The 21,510-nt window shown below is 46.6% G+C and overlaps 1 protein-coding gene across 1 annotated transcript in view; it reads left to right on the top strand.

Annotated features, from left to right (window-relative positions):
* ZNF664 (zinc finger protein 664) overlaps window positions 1-21,510 on the top strand; it is a 153,119-nt gene that overhangs the window by 81,978 nt on the left and 49,631 nt on the right. Inside the window, exon 4 of the transcript XR_009730357.1 lies at window positions 12,033-12,194. The gene's annotated coding sequence lies outside the window, so the exon portion shown is untranslated. The remainder of the gene's footprint in view (window positions 1-12,032; window positions 12,195-21,510) is intronic.

The following is a 21,510-nucleotide window of genomic DNA, read 5'->3' as shown; positions in this document are numbered from 1 at the left end:
CACCTGTGTTACCAAGTCCAAGCTAGCTCTGCTTTCCACCTGGCAGGCCAATAAATCTGAGACAAGGTGTTGAGGCAAGGAATAATGACTTTATTCAGAAAGGTGGCAGACCAAGAAAATGGCAGACTAATGTCTCAGAATAACCATCTTGTTGGGGTCTGGATGCCAGGTTCTTTTATAGAATAGGAAAGAGGAGGAGGAAAGGAAGTAAAGTAAAAAGGTCATGCTGCTAAGCTGCTAAGTCACTTCAGTCATGTCCGACTCTGTGCGACCCCAAAGACGGCAGCCCACCAGGCTCCCCCGTCCCTGATTCTCCAGGTAAGAACACTGGAGTGGGTTGCCATTTCCTTCTCCAATGCATGAAAGTGAAAAGTGAAAGTGAAGTCACTCAGTCGTGTGCGACCCTCAGCGACCCCATGGACTGCAGCCTTCCAGGCTTCTCTGTCCACGGGATTTTCCAGGCAAGAGTACTGGAGTGGGGTGCCATTGCCTTCTCCTAAAAAGGTCATAAGTTTTGCAAATATCTCCTGGAATGGCCAGCCTCAGGGAGGGCATGTGTTAATTTCTTCCTTCCTATAGCCATTCACAGGTGGACAGGGTCTGGATGACTCTGAAACAAAGGCACTTTGGTTTAATATTCAGCAGAGGGGCAGGGTTCCCTGAGGCAGGCCATTATGTACAGATAGTATCCTTTTAGTGAACACAAGCAACGGAAGGAAAGGTTAAAGTCAAAGAAACAGACCCAACATGGAGTCAGATTTTGTTCTTCCCTGTAACACCTGTGCTTCTGATTGGCTCTTTTTTTTTAAGGATTGGCTGTGCTGAGTCTTTGTTGCTGCATGCAGGCTTTTCTCTGGAGCGGGGGCTACTCTTCGTGGCAGTGCTTGGGCTTTTCATTGCAGTAGCTTCTCACTGCTATGGAGCACAGGCTCTAGGTTGCACGGGCTTCAGTAGTTGCAGCTTGTGGGCTCAGTAGTTTTGATTTCTGGGCTCTAGAGCATAGGTTCAGTAGTTGTGGCACACAGGCTTAGTTGCTCCGAGGCATGTGGGATCCTCCCAGACCAGGGATCGAACCTGTGCCTCCTGCATTTGCAGGTGGATTCTTTACCACTGAGCCACGAGAGAAGCCCTCTGATTGGCTCTAAATAGAGGGTTTCTACAAACCCCTGTTGAAGTTTGATGATTGCTAGAATGACTCACAAAACTCGGAGAACTTTGTGCTTACTAGATTACTGGTTATTATAAAAGGATACAACTCGGGAACAGCTAGATGGACGGAGGCACGGGGTAAGGTCTGTGGGAGGGGACCTGGGGGCTTCCACGCCCTCCTTGGTGTGTCATCCTTCCAGTATCACCAAACCTAGATGTTCTCTGAACCCCATCCTTTGGGGGTTTTACTGAGCCTCCATTACACAGTTATGATGGATGAAATCACTGGCCATTGGTGATATGTTCACCCTCCAGCCCTTTCCTCTCCTTGGAGGCGGGAGTTCAGGAGGTGGGGCTGAGTGGTCCAAGCCTCTAAGCACGTGGTTTGTTCCCCTGGCAACCAGCCCACATCCTGAGGGGCTTCCCAAAGTCTTCTCATTAACATAAACCATGGTCAGAAGGGGCTTGTTAAGAATAGCAAGCATAACTTTATCTCTCTTATCACTGAGGAAATTCCAAAGGTTTTAGGAGCTCTGTGCCAGGAACAGGGACGAAGATCAAACACATATTTCTTACTATAAATCACAATATCATGAGATGGAATCTAGTTTTTTTTACATTCTAGTGAATATAAAGTGGGTCTGTGAATTCTCAGGAATTTAAGCAGCTGTAGCTTCTGGCTCCTTCAATATTTAAGAGTGACCGTTATTTTTTCCCAAGTATTTCTTTTAAAAAATTATTTTATTATTCTTATTGTTATTTTATCTATTTTTATTTTTTGGCTGTGCCACTGGGCATGTAGGATCTTAGTTCCCCAACCAGGGATTGAACCCATACCCCTGCAGTGGAAGCACAGAGTCCCAACCACTGGATGGCCAGGGAAGTCCTGTGACCTTTATTTCTGAGTTAAATTTGGGGCAGTATGTAAGGAGACAGGACCAAGGACCTGACCTGACCAGTTGGGTGGATTCAGGACTGGCGCTGCGGCCACTCTTGGCTCTCTTTCCACGGGTCTCTGTGTCCTTCACCAGGAATTAGCCAGAGGCGCCTGGAGTGGGGTGTGGGGGAGCAGGGTGCATCATTCATCCATCTCTATGGGGCTCAGGGGGCTTCTGAACCTGGGGGGTAGCTGCAGAGGCCGGAGAAGCCTGCGGGTGATTTGTCCCAAATTCACCTTTCCGGAACGTTCAGCTGCGGCGGGTGAATGGATTTGAGGTTTTCTCTCTCCTCCTGAACAGTCTGTATACAAAAGCAAAGGAAACCAGGCTACTGGGGAGACAGTGCTTAATGATCTGGAAACAAGCACCGGTGTTTTTCTTGGCTAGGTGAGAATGGTTACCTTGATTGGAACTAGCCTTTCCGAAGCACATTTCAATCAAGGCTGCCTTTGTCTGGGTGGTGTGAGGGTGAGGTGATGGACTGGATCGCCCCCTGTGTGCGCTTCGAGCACCCTGACCCGCTGTGTGCGCAGCCCATGAAGGGCATGATGTTGAATCTGAATTTTTGCGAAAGGCTCTATTTCAATGGGATAATACTTCACAGAATCCATCTTTCTTTACACTTTCTGATTTAATCCATTGGTGGGCTTCCCTGGTGGCTCAGACAGTAAAGAATCTACCTGAAATGTGGGGAACCAGGCTTCAGTCTCTGGGTCAGGAAGATCCCCTGGAGAAAGGAATAGCAACCCACTCCAGGATTCTTGCCTGGAGAATCCCATGGACAGAGGAGTCTGGTGGGCTACAGTCCATGGGGTCGCAAAGAGTTGAACATGACTGAGTGACTAACACTTTCTTTTGACTTTTCTTTTAAGTAATACAGCATAAGGCACCCAGGAAACAACAACTATAAACAAGCCTGGGATTCAGAAGGAAAGGCTTTGGTGGTGGTGCCTCCTGAAGTCTGAGGTCACTGATTCCACAAGAGGATGCCAGCAGCGGGAATGACGGGAGGTCAGGGTCTGAAAGATGTCAAAGCTTCAGAGTCAGGGGGAGAGTGACAGCTGTGTGACCTTGTACAAGTTACTTAACTTCTCTCTTTCCTCATCTGTAAAATGGAGTGTGAGAGGCAGAATAACGCCCCTCCCTCAAAGATGCATGCGGGCAAGCTAAGTCGCTTCAGTCGTGTGTGATTCTTTGCAACTCCATGGACTATAGCCCACAAGGTTCCTCTGTCCATGGGATTCTCCAGGCAAGAAAACTGGGGTGGGTTGTCATACCTTCCTCCGGGGGCTCTTCCCAAGCCAGGAATTGAACCTGCGTCTCCTGCGGCTCCTATACTGCAGTCAGATTCTTTACTGCTGAGCTACGGGGGAAACCCCCCTCTCCTAATATGTGGGACCCGTGATGATGTTAGATTACAAGGCAAAGGGGAATTAAGATGGCAGCTGACTTGAACATGGTGAGATTATCCTAGATTTTCCAGGTGGAACCAACCAAAAGGGAGACAGGAGAGGAGCTTGAAGTGATGCGCTGGAGAGAAGAACCAGCTCGCCGTGGCTGGCTGGCTTTGAAGGCAGAACAAGAGGAAACATAAGCAAGCTAATGCAGGTGGCCCCTAGGAGCTGGAAAAAGCAAAGCTATGAATTCTCTCCCAGAGGCTCCCAGAAGGAAGACACCCTGCTGACACTGTTATTTCAGCCCAGTGAGACTGGGTTAAACTTCCAACTACAGAACTAGAAGATAATACATTCGGCCACTTTAAGCCACTGAGTCTGTGATCATTTGTTACAGCAGCAAAAGGAAACTCCTTTTGTTACAGCAGCAAACGGAAATTATCCCTTGATTATTATGGGGGATAACCGTAGTACTTCTCTTGGAGTAGCTATACTGGGTGAATTATTACATGGAAAGCACTTGGAACAGTGCATGGGTCAGTATCACATTGATGATGATGATAATGATGGAGAAGATTGTTACTGGCCTAAATATACTTATCTTTTTTTTTTTTTTTTAAATTTATTTGGCCACGTTGGGTCTTAGTTGCAGCATTTGGGATCTTCATCCCATCATGTGGGATCTTCTGTTGAGAGTCATGGCCCCTCTAATTGTGGTGCTCAGGCTCTGGAGCACATGGGCTCAATAGCTGTGGCTCACAGGCTTAGTTGCCCCACAGCATGTGGTTCCCTGACTGGGGATTGAACCCACACCCCTTGCGTTGCAAGGTAGATTCTTAACCCACTGGACCACCAGGGAAGTCCCTAAATATATTTATCTTGAGGGATGCCCACATTTGGAGCGTGAAGAGGAAGGGAGAGCCACAGCGGAAAGAGGGATACAAAGGAAAACCAGAAGGGTACAATGTCAGGGACATCTCAGGTGTGAGCAGGAGGTGGTGACGCCCAGTCTCGAAGTGTGGGAGGCGTGACAGCAGAGACCCCAGGGGCCTCGCCTAGCTGGGTGTGGTGGAGAAAGCACTGGACAGGACCCTGTCTGTGGAACTCTATAGCTGGGCCTTTCAATCTGGCAGGTACCCACCACATGTGGCCCCAGAGTGCCAAGGAGGGGGTTCGTCTGAATCTAGATGGGCTGCAAGTGTAAAAGGCATACTGGATTTCAAACACCCAGGATGCGAAAAAGCATGTAGGCAATCTCATTAATAATCTATGTTGAGGGACTTCCCTGGTGGTCGGGTGGCTAAGACTCCACCCTCCCAGTGCAGGGGACCCAGGGTTCAATCCTGGTCAGGGAACTAGATCCCAGACACCGCAACTAGGAGTTCGCACACCGCAACTAAAGATCCTGCACGCGGCAACAAGGATCAAACATCCTGTGAGCCACCACCAAGACCCGGCGCAACCAAGTAAATAAAATAAATTTTAAAAAAATGTTGACTACATGTTGAGATGGTAAGATTTTGGAAATGTTGAGTTAGATAACACCTAGTTTTTAAATTAGTCTCACTTTGAAAAAAATGTAGCTGCTAGAAAATTAAAAACTGCCTCTGTGGTTCGCACTAACACAGGGCTAGGATAACTATGTCACCAACTAGGGGTATAAGCTCAGGCAAGGTTTCTCTACCCTGTGGGTTCTGTCTCTTTGTTTGTAAGACCAGGTGACTCTAAGTTCTGTTTTGGGTGTCCTGGGGTTTGGTGGCCAGAAGGTCTCTGAGAAGCATAGATGGAATCACTTTGCAGAAAGGTACATTGCAAGGGATGAGGGTCAAGGAGAGGCAAAGGGAAACCGAGGCCAGGACTGCATTTCTGTGGAGGCGGATGATGTGGGCTAGGAGAGAGACAAGCTGAGAATCATCGCTCACGCTCTCGCAGAGACCTGGGTAATTTATATCCGAGGAGCGGGAACAAATGTAGGGGGAGAGATTAGAACGACAGGAGAGAGGGTGAATTGATGGAGGAGCCTCATCGAGGGATACGAGAAGATTTAAGAGCTGGGCAGGAGGTAACCTTGGAGGGGGCCAGGAGAGAATAAGCGGGTGAGAAATAAATTAAACAATTAGCACGCTCATCCAAACTGTGCCTCAAAGGGCGAATGAAATAGAATTGGGTGTCTCACAGGACGAGGCAGCTAACAGGTGCTGGAGGGAGTCAGGAAGGGGAGAAAGTGCTGCGAGAAGGAAAATTAGAGTCGCCTGAGGAAAATGAATGCAGTGGAGCAGAAGGCAGACAGAGGAGTGGAGCCCGGGCTCCCGCAGAGAAGACACAGGCCTCCTGAGGCAGCATTTTGAAAGGCCCCACATGCCAAGATAAAGGTAACTGCAACCCAGACTCCAAAGGAAGGCAAAAATCGAGGACAAAAATAAGCATGTTTCACTCTCTGACCCTCATCAACCTATTTTTCCAGTGTTTGTTCCTCCTGAACCAGAAAGGACTCACAGTCTCTTAAAGTGAAGTCACTCAGTCGTGTCTGACTCTTTGAGACCCCGTGAACTGTAGCCCACCAGGCTCCTCCGTCCATGGGATTCTCCAGGCAAGAATACTGGAGTGGGTTGCCATTTCCTTCTCTTAATTCCTTAATTCCACAGTCTCTTAATTCCTCCCAAATCTTTTTGAGGCCAGAGCGTCCTTTGCAAATCATCAATTCCCGTATCAGGGCTGAGAGGTACCTCCAGAACACCATCTCCAGCCAATACTGGATTGGATTTGAAATCTTACTTCCTGCCTCATTTCTTCTTCTTTTTTTTAAAGAATTAACTGATATTTATCTGGGCTGGGTCTTCGTTGCTGCACAGGCTCTTCTCGAGTTGCGGTGAGCGGGTCACTGCTCTTTAGTGCTTCTAACCTCGCTCCTTCCTCTGTTGCGGAGCGCAGGCTGTAGGCCACTCGGGCTTCAGTAACTGCTGCGCCCAGGCTCAGTAGTGGCAGATCCCGGGCTCAAGAGCGCAGGCACAATAGTTGTGTGCTCAGGCACACAGCCTTAGTTGCTCCGCAGCATGTGGGATCTTCCCAGATCAGGGATCAAACCTGTGTCTCCTGCACTGGCAGGCAGACCCTTTACCACTGAGCCACCATGGAAGCCCCTTGCCTCTGTTCTTAAGCTCGCTGTGAGAAATCACCATTTTTTTTCTCATGTTATTCTAGCTTTGGACACGAGGCTTAGTAAAATCACCACCATTGCTTTTTTTCTTTTTTGAGGGGAGGGGGTGGCCATGCGGCAAGGCGTGTGGGATTTAGTTCCTTGACTAGGGATTGAACCTGGGCCCCCTGCATTGGAAGCGCAGAGTCAACCTCTGAACCACCAGGGAAGTCCCATTGCTTTCTTATTTTTGACCCTTCTGCTCATTCTTGGACACCCCTTGGGGAAGCACTTCATCTTTGTCTCACTTGGAAGAGAGGAGGCACATGGTTGGTTCCACATCCTTGGGGTTATCTGGTGGGATAAATCAGAGACTGCACAACCTCCTGTGGGCATCTGTTCCATTCTATGGCTTCGGTGTGGAATCCCCTTACACTTTATTTATTTTGGGTCTAGGTCTTCCTTGCTGCGAGTGGCTTTCTCTAGTTGCAGTGAGCTAGGGCTGCTGTCTAGAGGTGGTGCTTGGGCTTCTCATGGAGGTGGCTTCTCCTGTTGCAGTGATTGGGCTCTAGAGCTCAGGCTCTTTCTTGTGCTGCATGGGCTGAGTTGCCCAGTGGCATGTGGAATATTCCTAGACTAGGGATCCAACCTGTGTCCCCTGCATTGGCAGGTGGATTCTCAACCACTGGACCACCAAGGAAGCCCCCCCTTACATTTTCTTAACCAGCCATTAACACCATATAACAGTTTTCCCCAGCTGGGAACCTTTTCTTCCATCTCCAAGAAAGACAGGGAAGCCACAGCCCTATTTCCTTTTCTCTGTACCTCAAAATCTAAACCCCATCTTTCTCCTGTTGCCACCACAGTAAAGACAGATGGTCAGTGTTTCTTTTGCTGGCTTCTGACCCATCCCTCTGGCCAAATAAGATCTTGGCATTTGGGGGCCAAACCTGGGAGGTTTCTCTTCTCCAGCCCCACACCCTGACCACTCTCTGAAGTGTTGATTTTCCTGCTATTTTTAAGTTCAATCAGATTGGATTTCGTTTCAGGAAATACCTCACTGGTTCTGTCCCTCTTTCTCCCCACTGCCCTTTCTGGTGTCACTCCCTCTGCTTTGGCTAAGGAGACCAGCTGAGGACTGAAACAATGTATCACTTGGAGCCAGGCGTGTAAAATGAGGACGCTTTTCTTTCCCAAAAAACCTTGGTGCCCCCAAATGGAAAAATCTAGCTCTCAAAACATGAGCCTGTTGGCTGCTCTGGCTGAAAGATGCTGCCCGTGAGGAAGGAATGTGCGTTATTTTGCAAAGGCCAGAGGTTCTTTCAGAGGTTTCTTCTGTCCTCTGAGGTGGGAACTGGATGCTAAAAGCCAGTGACCGTTCATAACGGCGGCACCTGCATTTGGCTCCTTGCCAAATCAGGAGAGTCTCTGACGTGTTGTTCATGGAAACACTGAGGAAACTGGACCACAGAGGGTTAAATGCCCAGTGTCACATGGCAGCTTGCCACAGTGATGGCACCAGCAGCCGGGGCTTCCGGCACCTGGGCCCACTGGCCTGGGCTCTCTGGACTCTTCCGCTGGGAGGTGGGGGAAAAGGAAGAAAGAGCTGGCTCATGGAATCTGGTCCCAATTTGCCTGGATCCCCCTGGTTTTCCACTTCTCATATTTTGGTGCTGCCTTTTTCAGAGTCAGCCCAAAGGCAGAGGTCTCCCCAACTGGCCTTTATTCTTCTTTCTTTTTTATGGCCATGCTATGGAGCATGCAGGATCTTAGTTCCCCAACCAGGGATTGAACCCATGTCCCCTGCTTTGGAAGCATGGAATCTTAACCCCTAGACCGTCTGGGAAGTCTGATGGCCTTTCTGATGTTTGCATTACCTGCCTCTGTTGCTGGCTCTGTGAATGGGAAGGCCATCCATCTTAGATCTTGACCCTGGCTCTCTGATGTGAGGATAAATCTGGGGTCTTCGTCGCTTACCAGCCTTCCAGGACTTCACGTAGGGGTAAAGCCCTTGGAGTGTCCCATCAACTCCCCGCAATGTGCAAGTTTCTGCCCCAGGGTCCTCTGTAAGAGATGGACATGGTTCCACTCAGCCATCTGACCCACTGCTCCAAGGTCCTCATTTCTCATAAGACTGAGGTCCTTCTGCCACTTGCTTGGTTCTTGACTCAGGTGTTGTTCTTGCTGACAAGACCAGTTGTCTCATATTCTTTGGGTACCTCCCTCTCTTGGATGCTGGTCCTGGATGGATCTGGCACATGGGCTCTGCTGGTGCTCAGCCTCCTTCTGACTCACTGTCCCCCTCCTCCACCCCCAGGACCAGGACGTCTGCCCAAGACGCTGCCTGCTCTTGGCTACATGGCATTGCCTTCAGGATAAACATCTCTGGCTGACACAAGATTGATGCCTCCTTAAAAGACTTCCCGTAGCTCGCACAATGCCCCCTTTGTAGGAATTCCTGTTTTACTGCAGGGCGACGGCTTGCTGAGACTGAGCTGCTCCTTACCAAGACTGTGACCCCTCCCTCACCTCAAAGATTTCGAGAATCTGGAATTTGGAGCAGCCATGGTGCCTGCTTCTCAGTTGGGTTTCTGCTCTGAGTCTGGACAGAGTCCAGATTGGAGCCCTGAGCTGGGGTGTTCAGACCCCTTACAAAGGACTCTCCCCCAGGAAAGCCATCCAAGACACGGCTCCCAGTCTCTTACTTTGGAGCTGGGAGCTCCCACCCCCATTAGCCTCAACTCTGCTCAAACCTCCAATGACACAGGCAGCTTGGACAATCCACATAAAGCAGCCTGGGCATCAATATCCAGGCAAGGAGGGGGGTCATTGCTTTTGCATTTTGCCCAGAAAGTATCTGAAAGGTACATTTCACCTTATTCTCTGGTGGCCTCTGTGAGGCAGAAGGTTGCTATGGGCAAGGGCAGGAATCTGTCACCCAGTGCTGTGACGGGTGGCAGGGAGCACATACATAAGACACAGGAGAGCAGAAAACACTCACTACATTCATCTCCTTTGTGCCCAGAGCTCCCTCGGGAGCTGGGTCGCACAGGAAAGCTGGCTCTGCTTCTACCCTCTCAAACTCCCGAATGTCTCTGCTAAAGATCGATTGCTTAGTTATCTCATAATTATAAAGCTGTGTGCTCACTGCAGGAAATGCAAAGGGGGTAATGGAAGGGAAGGATGACAAAAACCATCAGCCGACACCATCTCTCTCGTATCATCTCTCCCCTTGGACATGGCCATCATTTAAATTTTTTTTTAAATGGAAGTGAAATTCACATGATGTAAAATTAACCATTTTAACGTGAGCAATTCAGGGACTTCCCTGGTGGCCCTGTGGCTAAGACTCTGAGTTCCCAGTGCAGGGGGCCCGGGTTCAATCCCTGGTCAGGGAACTAGATCTCGAATGCCCCAACGTAGATTGAAGAATCTGCATACCACAACCAAGACCAGGTGCGGCCAAACAAATAAATAAATAGTGAGTAATTTCAGTGGCATTTACTACATCCATAATGTTTTGCGACCAACACCTCTGCTGCTGCTGCTGCTGCTAAGTCACTGCCCCAGAGACGGCAGCCCACCAGGCTCCGCCATCCCTGGGATTCTCCAGGCAAGAACTCTGGAGTAGGTTGCCATTTCCTTCTCCAAAACATGAAAGTGAAAAGTGAAAGTGAAGTCGCTCAGTCGTGTCCGACCCTCAGCGACCCCATGGACTGCAGCCTTCCAGGCTCCTCCGTCCATGGGATTGTCCAGGCAAGAGTACTGGAGTGGGGTGCCATTGCCTTCTCCACAAACACCTCTATCTAGTTCCAAAACCTTTCTATCACCCCATGAATCATAGCCCACCGGGCTCCTTTGTCCATGGAATTTTCCAGGCAAGAATACTGGAATGGTTGCCATTTCCTTCTCCAGGGGATCTTCTTGATCCAGGGGTCAGACCTGCTTCTCCTGCATTGGCAGGAGAATGTTTTACCACTGAGCCACCTGGGAAGCCTCTAGGGGGTTACAGAATATTAACCTGTAACCGTGGGCTTCCCAGGGGCACTAGTGGTAAAGAACCCACCTGCTAATGCAGGAGATGTAGGAGACACAGGTTCAGTCCCTGAATCGGGAAGATCTGTAATCCTCAAGAACCAAGGAGCCGGGTGGGCTACCGTCCATAGGGTTGCAGAGTCAGACACAGCTGAAGTGACTTTGCATGTACACACAACCTGTATATTGCCTTGACTGAATTTCGGGCATATAGTACACTCCAATAAAAATTAATTTTAAAATGTATACATTAATACACATTTACATTAATTTTTAAAAAAAATGTATGTTACAAATATAACCACCTGTGTAACCTCTATCACAGTCAAGCTCTAGACTCTTTCCAGCACTCCAGAAAGGTCCTTTGAACACTTTTTCAGTTAGCCTCCCCTTTGTCCAATCCAAACAACCACTCTTCCGATTCCCACATCTTTTATTATCTGTTCTGAAGTTGCAGTAAATGGAATTGCCCAGTGTATTTTCTTCTTTGTTTATCCATCTTGCACTCTGCACTATCTTTTTTGAGATTCGTCTATGCTGCTTCATGAATCAGCAAAGTTTTTCTTTGTTGTTGCTGAGGAAGTACAATTCAATGGTATGAATAAAAAATAGCAGCATGAATATAAAATTCTATGAGTAGATAATTTATTCATTTGTTCTCCTACTGATGGATGTCTTACTGAGTTCTATTACAAACTATCTCCGACCTCACAAGCAATTGTGAAATATGTGCAATCTAGAAAAATGGTAGAGATCAACTTACATGCAAAGCAGAAACAGAGTCACAGATGTAGAGAACATAACCTCACAAGCCATTTTCAATGTCTGCCTCATGTCACTGGTTGGTCCTAACAGTTTGCATGTGTGGGTGCTCAGTTGCTCCAGTCATGCCCAACTCTTTGTGACCCCATGGACGGTAGCCCACCAGGCTCCTCTGTTCATGGGATTCTCCAGGCAAGAATACTGGCGTGGGTTGCCATGCCCTCCTCCAGGGGATATTTCAGACCCAGGTATCAAACCTGCTTCTCCTGCATCTTCTGCATTGCAGGTGGGTTCTTTTCCACTGAGCCACCAGGGAAGCTGTGTTTTATTATTTGTGGGCATTCATGTTCTTCTATTGGAATGAACATCCTTAAACACAAAGTTCTGTCCAGGATAGGTGCTTGCCACATTGAAGTTGAGAACATTTTAAAAGCCTTTGACACTTCTGTCTCAGCACCTGTATCTGTTTAAAGAACCCATGTCCTAGGTGGTCACATGACTCAGTTCTGGCTAATGAGCTCCAAGTGGAAATCCAATGGAGACTTCTGAGATTGTGTTGCTTTTCTTATTAAGTACCACTCCTCTTCCTCATTATTCTTTTCACCTTGCTTCCACCAGGGACTTGAGGCTGGAGGTGGAGTAACCACTTTGAGGCCTTGAAGAAATGTTCCCCAGTAAAGAGAAGGAAGCAGAATAACATTCTATCTGAGAAGCTGGGCATCTTCCACTGGCTTCAGAGGCTGAATCTGGGACCAATAAATGGAAACTTCAATAAAGAAGGTATCATTTGTAGAAAGAAGTTATTCCAATTAGGAAGTCAGTGAGCTCCTTCCTTATCAACAGAGATATTTCCACAGGAATGGAACACCCATTTGGGGGATGGGGGAAGGGGCTTGTTGTTGTTTAGTCACTAACTCATGTCCGACTCTTTGCAACCCCATGGACCACCAGGCTCCTCTGTCCATGGGATTTTCCAGGCAAGAATACTGGAGTGGGTTGCCATTTCCTTCTCCAGGGGAACTTCCCAACCCAGGGATCAAACCCGGGTCTCCTGCGTTGGCAGGCAGATTCTTTACCAGGAAAAGGGGTACAAGCAGAAAATAGTGTGACCTCTGATGCTCCTCTTACTCTGAATTTGATGACCCAATTCTAATGGGTACATTTTCTGCCTTTGAGTCTGTCGAAGCAAAGTGGCCATGGAATGCCTCCCTTCCCTCTTTATCTTAAAAAGGACATTAGAATTCATCTTATTTCTTATAAGACTTCAGAAAGTTGATTTATCCTTTAAAATTAAGCCCAGATCCCTCTACCTCCCCCAAGTACACACTCATCAATCTCTCTTCTGTGAGGTTTTATTAGAAGGTCTTTTGTGTGTATTAAAAATGCAAAATATCTACCCAATGCCAAATTCCAGAAATGCACAAACATGAAAAGGTTTAGTTTGTAAAGGTTTCTTATGACAGCTGCCACAGTGGTCATTAGTATGTAAATTCCATTGGCTGAGAAGGTTGACTTTCGGTCATAAATCGCCTCTTTCCTCCTGATAATTCTGTCTGACAGCTACAGCTGTCTAGACAATGGAAAAATTAACACCATGAAACAGAATAGTTTAGAAACCTTTGGAGCCAAATACTTAAAAACAAATTTTAAATCCAGGGTAAGAAATATGAGACCAATTAGTTAATTATTCAAGGAATCCCTCCAGAGTACCAACTTTGACTAGTAAGACCTTATGCTTGAGAAGCATTTTAATACTTTGACAAAGTACTTTTCCATCCGTTATCCTCTTTGATCCCTTGGAATGTGTGACTTTATTTCTGAGACCTTCCTCCATGGTTGTAAAGACCACCAAAATGTGACACCCCAGCTCCCTAGCATCACCATCACTTTCTCTTCTTTAACAAATTAGCTCTTTGGGAGAAAAATGGAACCTCAGCTCATTCAGATATGTCAATATGGGACCTACTTGAGAGAAAAGGAAATTATGTGTAACTATTTTTTTTTCTCCTTAACTCTTAAAATCCTTCTTTGGTTTTCCATTGCTTTGAGATCAAAGATCTTCCAGTTTTAACATGATTACCAAGACCTGCATGATTTGGCCACTGTCAACATCTTCCCAGTCTCATTTCTTGCTAATTTCCCTTGATCCATTTTCCCTCTGTCCAAACTGGCCTTTTTAAACTTCTTCCAATGACACCTCCTCTTTGACCTGTCCCCACCATCTTTTTGTACATCCCTTCACCTGGTAAACACCTCTTTATTAATAAAGGCACTTCCTCAGGGAAAGACCCTTCTCTCTTCTTCCCATACCATAGTAGATCAAGTTCTTCCAGATTAGAGGTAAATAAACCGCAGCTTTTGGGCCAAACCTGGCCCTTCATCTGCTTTTGCAAATAAAGTTTTGTGTGCACACCACCACGTTCATTGGTTTATGTATTGTCCATGTATTGTCTATGGATGGTTTCTTTTCCCTTTAACAAAAAAAATGTTCCCCAGAGTTACTGAAGTATGACTGACAAAACTGTATATATTTGGGTTGTATATATTAGCAAAACAGTATAATGTTTTGCTATCTGTAGGCACTGTGAAATGAGCACCACAATCAAGCTAAAGAATCTATCCATCCTGAAATAGTTACTCTTTGTATGTGTATGGTGAGAACACACGAGATCTACTCTCTTAGCAAATTTCAAGTATACAGTATGTTATTATTAACTATAGTTACTATGCTGTGCATTCGAGCTCCAGAACCACTCTCTGACCAGCATCTTCACTTGCTCCTAACCCCTGGTCCCTGGCAAGCATCATTCTACTCTCTGTTACTGTGACTTCGACTATTGTTTTAGATCCCTCATATACTTGGGTTCATGCTGTCTTTGTCTTTCTGTGCCTGACTTATTTCACTTAGTATCATGTCCTCCAGGTCCATCTCTGCTGTTGCATATGGTGGGATTTCCTTCTTTTGAAAGTCTGAGTAATATTCCATTGTTTTATATATATATGCTGCTGCTAAGTCGCTTCAGTCGTGTCCGACTCTGTGCGACCCCATAGACGGCAGCCCATGAGGCTCGCCCATCCCTGGGATTCTCCAGGCAAGAACACTGGAGTGGGTTGCCATTTCCTTCTCCAATGCATGAAAGTGAAAAGTGAAAGTGAAGTCGCTCAGTCATGTCTGACTCTTAGTGACCCCATGGACAGTAACCCACCAGGCTCCTCCATCCATGGGATTTTCCAGGCAAGAGTGGGTTGCCACTGCCTTCTCTGATATATATATATATATATATATTTTTTTTTTCATTGATGCACGCTTAGGCTGTTTCCATGTCTTGGCTCCTGTGAATAATGTTTGTGGCTGTTTTCTTGATACCATGGCAGAGTTGAGTAGTCACAACAGAAACCATGTGGCCTACACAGCCTACAGGACTTACTATCTGGCCCTTTATGCAGACATTTGCAGACCCAGATCCCTGCTTTAGAGCATTGATCTCAGTTTGCAATGATATACTTGTTATTAAGATCATGTGGCAAATAGACTCAAGGGATTAGATCTAATAGAGTGCCTGAAGAACTACGGACAGAGGTTCATGACATTGTACAGGAGGCAGTGGTCAAGACCATCCCTAAGAAAAAGAAATGCAAAAAGGCAAAATGGTTGTCTGAGGAGGTCTTACAAATAGCTGAGAAAAGCAGAAAAGCAAAAGGCAAAGGAGAAAAGGAAAGATATACCCATTTGAATGCAGGGTTCCCAAGAATAGCAAGGAGAGATGAGAAAGCCTTCCTCAGTAATCAATGCAAAGAAATAGAGGAAAATAACAGAATGGGAAAGACTAGAGATCTCTTCAAGAAAATTAGAGATACCAAAGGAACATTTCACACAAAGATGGGCACAATGAAGGACAGAAATGGTATGGACATAACAGAAGCAGAAGATATCAAGAAGAGGTGACAAGAATACACAGAAGAACTATACAAAAAAGGTTTTCATGACCCAGATAATCATGATGGTGAGATCACCCACCTAGAGTCAGACATCCTGGAATGTGAAGTCAGGTGGGCCTTAGGAAACATCACTATGAACAAAGCTAGTGGAGGTGATGGAATTCCAGTTGAGCTATTTCAAATCCTAGAAGATGATGCTGTGAAAGTGCTGCATTCAATATGCCAGGAAATTTGGCAGTGGCCACAGGACTGGAAAAGGTCAGTTTTCATTCCGATCCCAAAGAATCCCAAAGAAAGGCAATGCCAAAGAATGTTCAAACTACTGCACAATTGCACTCATCTCACATACTAGCAAAGGAATGCTCAAAATTCTCCAAGCCAGGGTTCAACAGTATGTGAACCATGAACGGCCAGATGTTCAAGCTGGTTTTAGAAAAGGCAGAGGAACCAGAGATCAAATTGCCAACATCTACTGGATCATCAAAAAGCAAGAGAGTTCCAGAAAAACACCTACTTCTGCTTTATTGACTACACCAAAGCCTTTGACTGTGTGGATCACAATAAACTGTGGAAAATTCCTCAAGAGATGGGAATACCAGACCAGCTGACCTGCCCCCTGAGAAATCTGTATGCAGGTCAAGAAGCAACGGTTAGAACTGGACATGAAACAACAGACTGGTTCCAAATCAGGAAAGGAGTACGTCAAGGCTGTATATTGTCACCCTGCTTATTTAACTTATATGCAGAGCACATCATGCAAAATGCTGGGCTGGATGAAGCACAAGCTGGAATCAAGATTTCCGGGAGAAATATCAATAACCTCAGATACTCAGATGACACCACCCTTATGGCAGAAAGCGAAGAAGAACTAAAAAGCCTCTTGATCAAAGTGAAAGAGGAGAGTGAAAGAGTTGGCTTAAAACTCAACATTCAGAAAACTAAGATCATGGCATCTGGTCCCATCACTTCATGGCAAATAGATGGGGAAACAATGGAAACAGTGAGAGAGTTTATTTTTGGGGGCTCCAAAATCACTGCAGATTGTGACTGCAGCCATGAAATTGAAAGACACTTGCTCCTTGGAAGAAAAGTCGTAACCAACCTAGACAGCATATTGAAAAGCAGAGACATTACTTTGCCAACAAAGGTCCATCTAGTCAAAGCTATGGTTTTTCCAATAATCATGCATGGATGCGAGAGTTGGACTATAAAGAAAGCTGAGCACTGAAGAATTGATGCTTTTGAACTTTGGTATTAGAGAAGACTCTTGAGAGTCCCTTGAACTGCAAGGAGATCCAACCAGTCCATCCTAAAGGAAATCAGTCCTGAAAATTCATTGAAAGGACTGATGCTGAAGCTGGAACTCCCATACTTTGACCACCTGATGCGAAGAGCCAAGTCATTGGAAAAGACCCTGATGCTGGGAAAGATTGAAGGTGGGAGGAGAAGGGGATGATGGAGGATGAGATGGTTGGATGGCATCATCGACTCAATGGACATGAGTCTGAGCAGGCTCCGGGAGTTGGTGAAGGACAGGGAAGCCTGGTGTGCTGCAGTCCATGGGGTCGCAAAGAATCAGACACAACTGAGAGACTGAACTGAACTGAAGATTATGTGATTATCTCTTACTTCTTTTAGACTTTGGCCTAGAATTGGACAGTTACTCAATTACATATTGTTGAATGAAAGGAAAAAAAATAACTGGAGAAAAATAGAGGAATTTAAAGAGGAGAATGAAAGTAAGAGAGAAAGAGAAAAAAGGAACAGTAGTTGGGCATATTATGAACATCTGTGATGCTACAGATCAGCTCTTTTGAGTAGTCATGCTCTGTCTTCAGAAATTCTCATTCAGTGGTTCTGGCTCTTTAAAAAAAATTATTTATTTGGCCACATAGGATCTTAGTTGTGACACGTGGCATCTTCACTGTGGCATGTGGGATCTTCTGTTGGGGCACACAGGCTCTAGCGTGCAGGCTCAGTAGTTATGGCACTCGGGACTAATTGCCCCACAGCATGTGAGATCTTAGTTCCCAGCCAGGGATTGAACCCAAGCCTTTTGCAGTGAAAGTTGTGTTCCTAACCACTGGACTGCCAGGGTACGCCCCAGATGGTTCTATTAAGTGCCTTTGTTTTGGACCTGCTTACTATGCAGCAGTAACTCACTGGAAAACACCGTGACTGAGCTAAGTGACAAAAAAGGTATCTCATGAAGGTTGGCTATTTATGGAAAGTCATTGAAATGGCCTCTTTGCTTCTCATGCATTTCTGCTTTGGCAGGGCAAACACTTTTATGCTCATTTTTCCAGATGAGGAAATTCAGTTCAGTTCAGTTCAGTCGCTCAGTCGTATCCGACTATTTGCAACCCCATGGACTGCAGCTCGCCAGGCTTCCCTGTCCATCACCAACTCCTGGAGCCTAGTAAAACTCATGTCCATTCAGTTGTGATGCCATCCAACCATCTCATCCTCTGTTGTCCCCTTCTCCTCCCGCCTGAGGAAATTAACACACGTTAAATTACTTCGATGAATGTATCGGGGACCTAACATATGCATTGTTTTGACACCGTACAGACTACAGAGCTACTTTGTTTTATAGCTGGCGGCGACACATGCGAATCTTTTATAATACAAGTCTTAAAATAGTGGGATGATAAGAATCTTTTAAAATCTCTCTCTGTTTCCAGGCCGGGGAAGCTGTGACTTTCTAACATTTAAGTAGGACATGGAGAGTGTTTTAAAGTAAGTTTCCAAAGGGACAGGACTGTATTCCTGGTGGTGGCTGCCAGGGAACATGCGTTGTGGAGAAGGATGACTTTGACAAATATATGGAACAGTATGAAGGGGCCAAGCTTCTGTTCCAGAAAATAGCAATTGTTGGCAGTATGGGTTTAGATTCTACCTTGACTTTCCCCATCTCCACCTCTTTCCCTCCCTCCAAAAAGATTCTTTTCCTATTTTATATTTTTGCAAGGAAATGAAAAGAATTGGCATGAAATGAATTATGTCTTTCCCAGCATACACTTGTCTCCTGCTTGACGGTGGCCAGGATTCATCCCAGGTGGAGCAGTGGTAAAGAATCCCCCTGCCAATGCAGGAGATGCAAGAGACTTCGGTTCGATCTCTGGGTTAGGAAGATCCCCTGGAGTAGGAAATAGCAGCCCACTCCAGTATGCTTGCCTGGAGAATTCCACAGACAGAAGAACCTGGTGGGCTGCAGTCCATGGAGCTGCAAAGAGTTGGACAGAACTGAGCGACTAAGCACAGGACTCGTCACAGCCATGCTTCCTTGTGGAGATGTCCTGTGTTGATGGGTGATGGGGGACCATGTGGGCCAGTGATTGGCAGTCTGTGAGTTTCCATGAGGGTCTGTGTTTGGAGGTTGATGGAGGGTTGTCTACGGTCTCAGGGTTTGAAGTGTGTGCTGATCTGAAGCAAATGTAATAACCCACCATGGGGCAGTCATATATCCTGTTCCTCCCCTAAAACACAGCATCCTTGACTTGAGTCCGAGGAACAACTAACTGGGGGACAAATGTGTATATAGACACTGGTACCCTGGACATCTCAATAAGAATTGATGCCCTGTAAGTCCGTAAATAGCAACAGAGGTCTAGAAACAATGGTTGTTTTTTAAACTTTTTTTTTTTTTTGGCTGTGCGGCATGTGGAATCTTAGTTCCCTGACCAGGGTTTGAACTTGCACCGTCCTGCATTGGAAGCATGGCATCTTAACCACTGGACTGCCAGGGAAGTCCACAACAGTTAGTTTTTTACAGTCGAAGTATCTGATGGAAGACCTTCAAAGGGTAGAGGTATCGTAAATTCCCAACAGAAGGATAATTTTGCAACAATAGTTTGGAGCCCGAAGGGGGAAAGATCTGGAGCTAAATGCACAGGGAGTTGGCAGAAATGCAGGCATAAAAATTCAACCTGCAAAGGCCACAGGAGTTTTCCAACTGAAGAGTGATTCTGAGCTGAAGTGAATGAACCAGAACTGAAAGTCTCAATTTCCTTCCTGTGTTGTAGGAAAATTGGGACTCTCAGTCCTCTCTGGGTTCCAGTGGAAATAATTGCTCGCTTTCAAATGGTGAAACCAAGAGTGGGACCATTTCGTGCCTGAGGCTTTCTCTTGTGTCTCCTCCCATATCTTCTCATCACAGCCTTTTTCCAAGCCAAGCATCACCCAGCCACCCCTGCCCCCACCACTCCATGGTCACAGGACAATTTTAAGTTCCGTGAAAGTGACTTTGGTATTTGGTTTAGAAAAAAAAAAATGGCTTATTTAACTCAATTTGAGCCTTCCCCAGGACAGTCCATGAAAAAATGCCAGAGGAAGGTGGGTCTCTGCCTTGACACTCAAGCAATGCAGCCTTGCCCCCTCAGATATGACAGTGCGCCAGACCCATGGGACTTGAGATTTGGGGTCTGCTTCCAGTCTGCTGTTAAAAATGTCTTATCCTGGGGCTTCCCTGGTGGCTCACTAGTAAAGAATCTGCCTGCCAATGCAGGGGACCCGGGTTCGAGTCCTGATCTGGGAAGATCCTACATGGAGCAGGACAACTAAACCCGTGTGCCACAGCTACTGAGCCAGTGCTCTAGAGCCTGGGAGCTGCAGCTGCTGAGTGCATGTGCCTAGAGCCTGTGCTCCGCAACAAGAGAAGCCAGCTACTACAGTGAGGAGCTTGTGCCCTGCAATGAAGAGTAGCCTTGCTTGCATCCACTAGAGAAAGCTCGAGCACAGCAATGAAGACTCAGCACAGCCATAAATAAATTAATTAAAAACACAAGTGATTCCTTTTAAAATATTGCCTTGTTCCCTCATCTGACAGATATGCCAGTAGATGAGGTTAACAGAGAAGTAAGCTCCGTGTTCCTGGGAAGAATAGAACTTTACAAACCCCAGGCGCCACGATTAGTTGCATTAAGGTGGGAGCCATGCATGGCAGGCGTCCCTCAGACCCCCATCCCCTCCTCCTGAAACCTCAGTTCATGTCAGCGCAAAGCGGCAGAGGGCTCCTTTCCAGCCTCTGAGAAGGGTCAGAGGTGCCCCGAGAAACAGATCTCTGAAAATAGAATCAGATAGAGGAGATTCAAGTGCTTCTCTGGGACAATTAAGGAAGTCCTGGAAAAATCAATTTGTCCCCATGCCTTTGAAGCTGGCTGTGACAGAGGAAACTGAAATTCTGTTCTTCCAAATGGTAGGAAACCTCTGTGCTCTGGATGTCTGGTCCTGAAAGAGGCTATATCTGGGGGAAGTACAGGGGAGGGGGCTGCCTCTGCTCAAGGAACCAATAATAGGGCTCCCAGAGGGGGTGTTTTGGGGATGCTTGGGGGCCAAGGGTTGACATATATACTTTAGGGCTGTGGGCTTTTTTTTTTTTCTTTTTTACTTTTTAAAGTCTTTTATTGAATTTGTTACAATGTTGCTTCTGTGGTTTTTTGGCCACAAGGCATGTGGTATCTTAGCTCCCAGATCATGGATGGAACCCTTATTCCCTGCCTTGGAAGGTGAAGTCTTAACCGCTGGAGCACCAGGGAAGTCCTAGGGTTCTGGTTTTTAAATGATGTTCTATGATGGTCCTACGGGGGAGGATGGGGGTGCCCAGGGGCCAGTAATGCCCTTGAACTTGGCGGTGGGCTGTAGGGAGACTGCCCTGGGTCTGGGACTTAGGGAGCTGATTCTGTCCAGGCTCTCCCCTCAGAGGACACGAGTCCAAGGGTGGGTGTGAGAGGAAGCCCCTCCCCTGCCCCACCCTCATCCCAGCCCTGGCTCCAGACAACTCCTGATACCCGGGACCCCAGATTTCCTGGTACCTGGAACCCCAGAATCCCTGACCAAATATCCTGGGCCTGGGATAGACCACCTTGCTGGTGTGTGGGTCTCCAGATGTGAGGGCCCACAAGCAGCTTCCAGGGGATGTGAGTGGGCCTGGGTGTGCAGAAGGCTCTTCGTGGTGCAGAATATATGATGTATACCTGCCATCCAGTACAGGTACATGCTGTGTGTGTGTGTGTGTGTGTGTGTGTGTGTATGAGTGTGAGTGTGTGTGTATGTGGATATGTGTGGGTGGGTATGTAGTTGAGAGTATATCCTATTTCCACTTCCCTCTGTTAAACATTTTTTTGAAACTTTCTGTATTTTTTGGAGTATACTTGAT

The sequence above is a fragment of the Bos javanicus genome, chromosome 17, assembly GCF_032452875.1.
Source record: "Bos javanicus breed banteng chromosome 17, ARS-OSU_banteng_1.0, whole genome shotgun sequence".
NCBI lineage: Eukaryota > Metazoa > Chordata > Mammalia > Artiodactyla > Bovidae > Bos > Bos javanicus.
The sequence above is the reverse complement of the archived record's forward strand: the minus strand, read 5'-3'. Positions and strand labels throughout refer to the sequence as shown.